At 32.0% G+C, this 7,767-nt stretch overlaps 1 long non-coding RNA gene and 2 pseudogenes across 1 annotated transcript; all 3 read right to left on the bottom strand.

The window, feature by feature from the left end:
* Positions 1 to 2,418: 2,418 nt before the first annotated feature.
* LOC110226554 lies at positions 2,419 to 3,937 on the bottom strand (annotated as a pseudogene).
* Positions 3,938 to 4,718: 781 nt separating this feature from the next.
* LOC110224147 lies at positions 4,719 to 6,001 on the bottom strand (annotated as a pseudogene).
* Positions 6,002 to 6,743: 742 nt separating this feature from the next.
* LOC9304619 lies at positions 6,744 to 7,365 on the bottom strand. Its single transcript, XR_002330219.1, has 3 exons — positions 7,275 to 7,365; positions 6,946 to 7,048; positions 6,744 to 6,852 (listed from the first exon to the last, which is right to left on the bottom strand). It is a non-coding gene; the product is annotated as an uncharacterized LOC9304619 (long non-coding RNA).
* Between the last annotated feature and the right edge of the window lie 402 nt (positions 7,366 to 7,767).

Below are 7,767 nucleotides of genomic sequence, written 5' to 3'. Positions count from 1 at the left end.
AAACTCATCATCATCTAATGATTTTTACGTTTATCAAGAGTTTTTTCATGAGTCTGTAGAAAATCGTCAATTTTGCTTCTTTTTTTTTCGTTATCATTGTTATATCCCAAACTCATCAATCATCAAATGCTTTCTATGTTTATCAAGTTCTCTTTCATCAGAATGCAGAAAACCGTCAATTTTTGTTCTTTAGTTTTGTTATATCCAAACTAATAAATCAATAAATAATTTTTACATTTACCAAGAGCGATTTATTAGGTTGCAGAAAACCGTCGATTTTGCTCCTCTTTTTATAATTATCATGGTTATAGCCAAACTCATCAATCAACAAATGATTTCTACGTTTATTAGGAAACACCTTCATCAGGCTACCAAAACCGTCAATTTTGCTCATTTTTTTGTTATTATTGTTATATCCAAACAAATTAATCAGCAAATGATTTCTACATTTATCAAGAGCTCTTTCATTAGGCTGCAGAAAAACTGTCTATTTTTCTTTTTTTTCGTTATCATTGTTATAACTCAACAATCAGCAAATAATTTTTATGTTTAGCAAGAGCTTTTTCACTAAACAGTAGAAAACCGTCAATTTTTGCTCTTTTGTTTCTATCCTGGTTATAGCCAAACTCATCATCAGCAAATGATTCTATGTTTATCAAGAGCTTTTTCACGAGCCTGCAGAAAACCATCAATTTTGCTCTCTTTTTTTGTAATTAAGGTTATAGCCAACTCATCAATTGGTATATGATTTCTACATTTATCATGACCTCTTTCATCAGGCTGTAGAAAACTGTCTATTTTGCTCTCTTTTACTGTTATCATTGTTATAACCAAACTCATGAATCAACAATTGATTTCTACGTTTATCAAGAGCTCTTTCATTAGACAGTAGAAAAATGTCAATTTTGCTCCTATTTTTTTGTTATCATGACTAGCCAAACTCATCAATAAGCAAATAATTTCTAAGTTAATCAAGAGGTCTTTCATCAGGCTGCAGAAAACCTTCAATTTTGTTCATTTTTCGTTATAATGGTTATTGTAAAACTCTTCAATTAGCGAATGAGTTTTACGTTTATCGAGAGCTCTTTCATAAGACTGCAGAAAACAGTCAACTTTGCTCTCTCTTTTTTTGTTATCATGGTAATAGCCAAATTTATCATTAGCAAATGATTTCTACGTTTATCGATAGTTTTTTCATGAAGTTGAAGAAAACCTACAATTTTACCCATTTTTCGGTTATAATATTTATAGAAAAACTCTTCCATCGGCAAATAATTTCTACGTTTATCAAGATCTCTTTCATAAGACTACCAAAAGCTGTCAATGTTGCTCTTTCTTTTTTGTTATTATGGTTATAGCCAAACTCATCATCAACAAAAGATTTCTACGTTTATCAAGAGCTTTTTCGTGAGCCTGCATCAAAACCATCAATCTTGCTCATTCTTTTCGTTAACATTGTTATAGCCAAACTCATCAATCCTCAAATAATTTATATGTTAATCAAGATCTCTTTCATCGGACTACAGAAAGCCGTCAATTTTGTCTATGTTATACTGTTATCATTGTTATGGCTAAACTCATAAATGAGAAAATAATTTTTACGTTTTTTAAGAGCTCTTTCATTACACTGTAGAAAACCGTCACTTTTGCTCCATTTTTTTGTTATCATGGTTATAGCCAAACTCATCAATCAGCAAATGATTTCTACGTTTATCAAGATCTCTTTCAACAGACTTCAGAAAACCATCAACTTTGCTCCTCTTGTTTTGTTATCATGTTGATCAAGTTAAACCGGTTGGACCAGGTTTTCAATTTCAGTTAGAAATTAATAATAAAATTTTGTATCTTCTGCAGGATGAAGGTTTTTTTCTAAAGTAACTTAACTATATTGTAGTTTTTTTGTCAACAGTTATCAAATAATTTTAATATTAATTTTAAAATAAAATATACATGATGGACCAACCATTATATATCGGAATTTAATTGACCAATTTTGAATCACTAATGATCTTGACTCATTTTCTATTCCGTATACCAATGCTCTCCACTACGACCAATGTCGTATCTCCTTCCATTGCAACATTGTATTGCTTCACTATATAATTCACCATGGCTGATTCCGGTTGATGATAACACAAAGACAAAGCAAAAGTGATATCAGAAACGTGACTCTTAAGTAAACCGGAAAATCCAAAAGATTAATACTTATATATATTGTTGCCTTGAACACAAAGTAATAAGATTACCTTTTTGACATATCAAATTTTCGGAAAGTCAACTTATATTATTTTCTTTTCATAAAGATTTGTTAAAGTTTTAAATATTTTCAATCACGATAGAGATAAATGGCAGCTTTAATTATCTTTTAAAATTTACATTCTTTGAACTATCTCTATATATCTTATGTAGTGTGTTTCTTTCACTTCAGCATGACTTTCATTAGTCTCTGGTGACGGCTGAAACGACTCGTCTCGAGCTTCTGCCGTCGTCTTTTATTCAAATTGTTTATTTTACTAAGTACAAAAATCGACTTGGCTTCCTCTGTTGAGTTAATCAGAGTCACGCCCTATTTATAAATTAGTCTCCCATCTTCCACTATTATTTTATATGCTTCTCTCTCCATCTGCGTGTTTCAAAGAAACACAGAGGTTATTGAGTATTCAAGAGTTATAGCTAATCATTATGGTCGAGTCAAATCAGATAAAAAGCTCACCAGTCCCAAGCATCTAATGCATTATTTTTGCAGAACACTTCTCGGGTGTTCCTCAAGATTTACATCTTTGCCGTCTCCTATATCCAACATTTAGTTTCAAATCAGTGAAAACAGAGTTTAGAACACATTCAAGATAGGAGGATCTAAAGATGGATATTGGATCTAAGTCCGTACCGGTAAAAGAATGGATGTGAGCTCTTGCTCGCTGACCAGACATCATAATAGAAGTGCAAGTTGTGGCCATAACGATGATGTGGGTCAATCTGTAATTTCAAGAGAGGGGTCATTATATTAGATGGTCATTAGATTATAATAGATCAACGAAACCAAAAGGAACTAATAACTCTTGATCTTGTGTTTTGCTACTAAACACATAGATTTGTTTCTTCACATGTACTTAGCTTGTCTTTGATAAAAAGTTACAAAAAGATATGGGGACTTACAACTTCAAGCCAATGCTAAAGAGCTAATTTTTGAGTCTTTTCATCTTTAGATAAGCCTTTCCCAACCTAAAGAGTGAGATTCACGTTGGTTTTTCATAATAAAGAGAGATATAGATATACTAACAACACCTTGAGTTATAAGTAAACAGAGATAAAATGATGTCAGACGTTAGCACCTCGTTTTCTAGCTCGCGCCCATTTCGAAACATCGCCTCATGTTTCTCTTCTTATAAAAAAAAAAAGAACATAGCTCAAATCCAGAGCATCACCCTCTAGAGTCTTCCACCTACAACATTTCAAGCAATACCAATTAGGGTTAGTCTAAACATCTTTAAAAGAAATTAAAAAGAAGAAGATGGATCAAGTAACTCACCAGAGCTCCTCAACAACGATGGCACAATCTGCAAAATTCCTTCTGGTCATGTAACTCTTGTACACCGTTGTAACGTAGTTGCAGCTGCATCAAGTTCGGTGAGATCTCTTACTATCCATAAATATAAAAAAATAATGGATCCACCGATAATGTAAAAGAAGATACTTAATTGATGCATACGATATTAGATCTCTTAGGGTATTGATAAAATAAAGAAAAAGAAGGAGGAACAACTTTTCAATAAATTAATCTGGCACTAACGAATCCGTATATTGCACGATCAAAAGCAATCTCAAAATATTTTAAACCTAAAAAAAATTGCGTAACCTAAAAACAATTCACTCAACTTTTTGTTTCAAGAAAGCAAATATCCTAAATAAAATATCTATATTTTTCGTATGAACCCATCCCTGGATGTAACAGAATCATAAATATGAAAGACAAAATGAAAATATTATTTTAAATATACGAAATCACAAATTATTTAAAACAAAACAAAAAGAACCAAAATCTCAAATATCAAACAACTTAATCAACTGATCATTCACAACCAGAGAAATCAATGTAAAAGTAGAAATACACCAATATGAAAACACAACCACTAATAAAAAACAATGATACCTCTTCAATCTCAACTTTGAACTCGTCTTGGATAGCCGCTCATAGAGAAAAAGGATCAAACAAACCCTAATATTTTTGGAGAATTTATGCTTGACTAAAAAAAGAGAAATACCACGTTTACAAACTCTAAAACGTGGAAACATTGGAACCTTAATCTAAATTATAAATCCATAATGAAAACAAATTATATATAAAAGATCGAATATTACCTATCCACCGGTTCATAAAAGATCGAGTATTACCTATCTATATATATATATATATATATATATATATAAAACTTAAAAGAAGGAAAACACTGGAATGTTTAAAATATTCTCATCTCTAATACATACAAAGTAGTATTAATAACAATGTACAAATGATATTAAGTATGATTATGCAAAGAATAATCATTTTCCAAGAGCATGACCAATAATACTTTAAGATGAAAAAAAAAACAGAGCAGAGTTGAGATGTAATACATACCGAAACTCCATTTGAGTTAACCTAGGGAGAAGAAGAAGAAGTCGTAGTTATTGAGATGTAATACATAGCAACATCCCTCTTCAAGACTTGTATCGCTTGTTTTATCGAAGGTCTCGAGCTTTTTTATCAGGATGAGCACACCACAACCCTAAAACCAGAAGACACTCAGCTTCTTTATTATCGAATTCATTACCCTATTTCTCATCAACAGACGAAGTCATCACTTCTTGTTTTCCATAAAGTTTCCAAACTTTCTCCACAAGACTCTTCTCATTACTCTCTGAATCACTGTTATCTTCTTGCGTTCGTTCCAGCGATTTTCTCCCTGTGACAATCTCTAGTAAAACAATTCCAAAGCTATATATATCAGACTCTTTACTCGCACTTCCTTTCGTTACATATTCATGTGCCATGTACCCAAAAGTTCCAGCCAATCCTGTTGTATGGGAACCATGTTCATGGTTCATAACCCGAGCCAAACCGAAATGACCTAACTTTACATTGAAATCACTGTCAAGCATTATATTGCTTGCTTTGATGTCTCTGTGCAGTACACATTGATCCCATTCTTCATGAAGATAAAGCAGAGCAGAGGCTAAACCAAGAGCTATCTTGTACCTTATGTCCCAAGAAAGTAAATGGGGTCTTTTGCCAAAGAGGTGGGAGTTCAAGCTACCATTTAGCACTAACTCATATATCAGCAAGAACTCGTTTTTTTCATTACACCAACCAATGAGTTGCACCATGTTTCGATGTCTCAGTTTGCTGATGATCTTAACTTCATTTAAAACTCTTTCTTTCGCTGCCTTGAATCACCGGATAATTTCTTCACCGCAACCATTGTATTGATTTCTTTCAAATTTCCTTCATAAACCGCTCCAAATCCTCCTTCACCTAGCTCTCTATGGCTTGAGAATCTGTTGGTTGCTCACACAAGATCTTTATAAGAAAACTTTCTTGGTCCTGCTTCCCTTTCAAGATCTTCGTTTATCGATATCATGTTTGCTATATCTCTGTCTTTCTTTTTTCTTTGCTTCCGTGACCAAACCACCACGATCGTGTGGACCAAAACTATCAGTAAAACAAACCCGGAAACCGAAATGCCAACTACCAATCCTATCTTGCTATCGGCTTTCTCGATATCCAAAGCTGAACTGAGCTCCCATGATAAAAGTCTATGTTCCTCTGTGTTTGTTCCAGCAGCAGCTATAAACCCGAACATTACTTCTGATGGTTTGCGAGGTCGATGATGTAAGAAAGGCTTGAACTCTCCTTAGGATCAGAGGTTGTTAGCTCATAAGCCCAAGTCACACTTAAATTCTTAGTCACAGAATCATAAGAGATCTTTGCATGACCAATATCTTGGCTGTGTTAGCTTGCATTCCAACGTTTTCAACATCGATGTGTTCTTTCCACACATCCAACCTGCAAACAAACGTAAAAATAATTAATATTTCAATTTGAAGAAATCAGAATCTATAAAAATTTAAATCATGAAATCAGTGTCATCTCAACATGAAGAAAACAATCATAATCATTCCATAGTAAATTCGATTCATTAGAACCAAAACAATACAAAATATATATATTATCAAAACTATATGTTTAGGTTAACGAATATGAGTTTTAATGGTGTGGCCGAAGCTCTATATTTATACCTTAATATCTAGGGCAAACCGTCATAATTATTTCTTAAATTTTAATTTTTAAAAATTAGAAATTTTCTTGATAAAAATATCCGTAATATATTTAGAATTTACCTTACTATTTAAAAAAAGAAAAAGAAAACGAAAATTCCGTATTCTAAATCAAAATTGAAACAATCAAACCCTAAAGTTTTCTCTCACGATTACAAAATTTTTTTAAAGCGATTGAATTGCTTAAAAGCCCAATATCTATTTAACAATTTCATCACGATAGACATACCTATGCAATCTCGACCAATCTCGTTTTAGAGAACTCTGTTTTTTTCGAGCTTCAAAAGAGACCCAGTATATTTTAGAAAGTAAATTAATTAATGTTAGTTTCAAAAAAACAAAAAGAAAATCATATAAATAATTCATAATAAAATACAAATATATATAGTTAGATTAGAGATTACCTTCTCGTACTCATCTAATCCCACACATTCCCTTTCTCTTTCCTTAACAGTTTCCCATATCAAAGACTCAATATGCCTCTCTAGCTCATCAATCTTCCCGTTCCCATGCTTCTTAGTCCCGAACACAACATATCTTGCAACCACAATTTTCAACAACATTACATTATATATGTTCATTCACTTAACTTGATATATTATATAGAGAAATTATTTTGAATCCACTTACGTGAAGCCATTGAGGTGAAGAGGATGTTGTTGTGAGTGATGGCCTTTTGAAGACATCTAAGCTTAGGTGTAATTCACCCCCGTCGAGTACGTGTACACTATCCCTAAACATCATTTTTCCAATAAAATTACTCATACAAAATAAATATATAATAAATTCTCAAAGCGAACTTAGAAAAACGGTGAGAACCAAAAAAAAAAATCTTAGTTTCTCTCAGTCAGCACAATTGATCATAAATTATTAACGATCCACGCGTGATCATAATCCAAACTCTATACATAACAGAAAGAAACACAAACATTTAAATAGGTAAATAGATGTAAAAATACCTTTCCAAACCTCGTTCTGTTATCATCAACACCACTTTCGTCCAAAAGCTTTGTCGATAGAACCTCCCACGCTCTACAAAACTGAAACACATACCAAAAGAATCAAATCAGCAAAACAATAAATTAACAAACTAATGTAAAAAATAAAACAAACAGCAAACAATATGCACACGACCTCTAAAGGTAAATGAAAACAATATATGCATGACAAACAATTTGATTTATCAAAATCGTAGCTGTATAAAAAAACCATAATGGTGAAAACTATCTAATGGGCACAGAAAAAATAATACCTAATTCTCTGGCCGATCAACAATATATATAGCTTTAAGATTAGGGAAAACATCAATTATTATCTTAAGAAATTTAACTTTTTAATTAGAAACAAAATCAGAAAACTAACAAAAACGAATATTAACTACTAAGATATAGAATTATCTAAAAAATTAACAAATAAATTTAAGCTAAGATTCCATAATCATTAAAGTCGAGA

Source organism: Arabidopsis lyrata, assembly GCF_000004255.2.
Source record: "Arabidopsis lyrata subsp. lyrata unplaced genomic scaffold ARALYscaffold_7, whole genome shotgun sequence".
In the NCBI taxonomy this organism is placed as follows: Eukaryota; Viridiplantae; Streptophyta; class Magnoliopsida; order Brassicales; family Brassicaceae; genus Arabidopsis; species Arabidopsis lyrata.
This window is presented reverse-complemented; position numbering and strand designations above follow the sequence as displayed.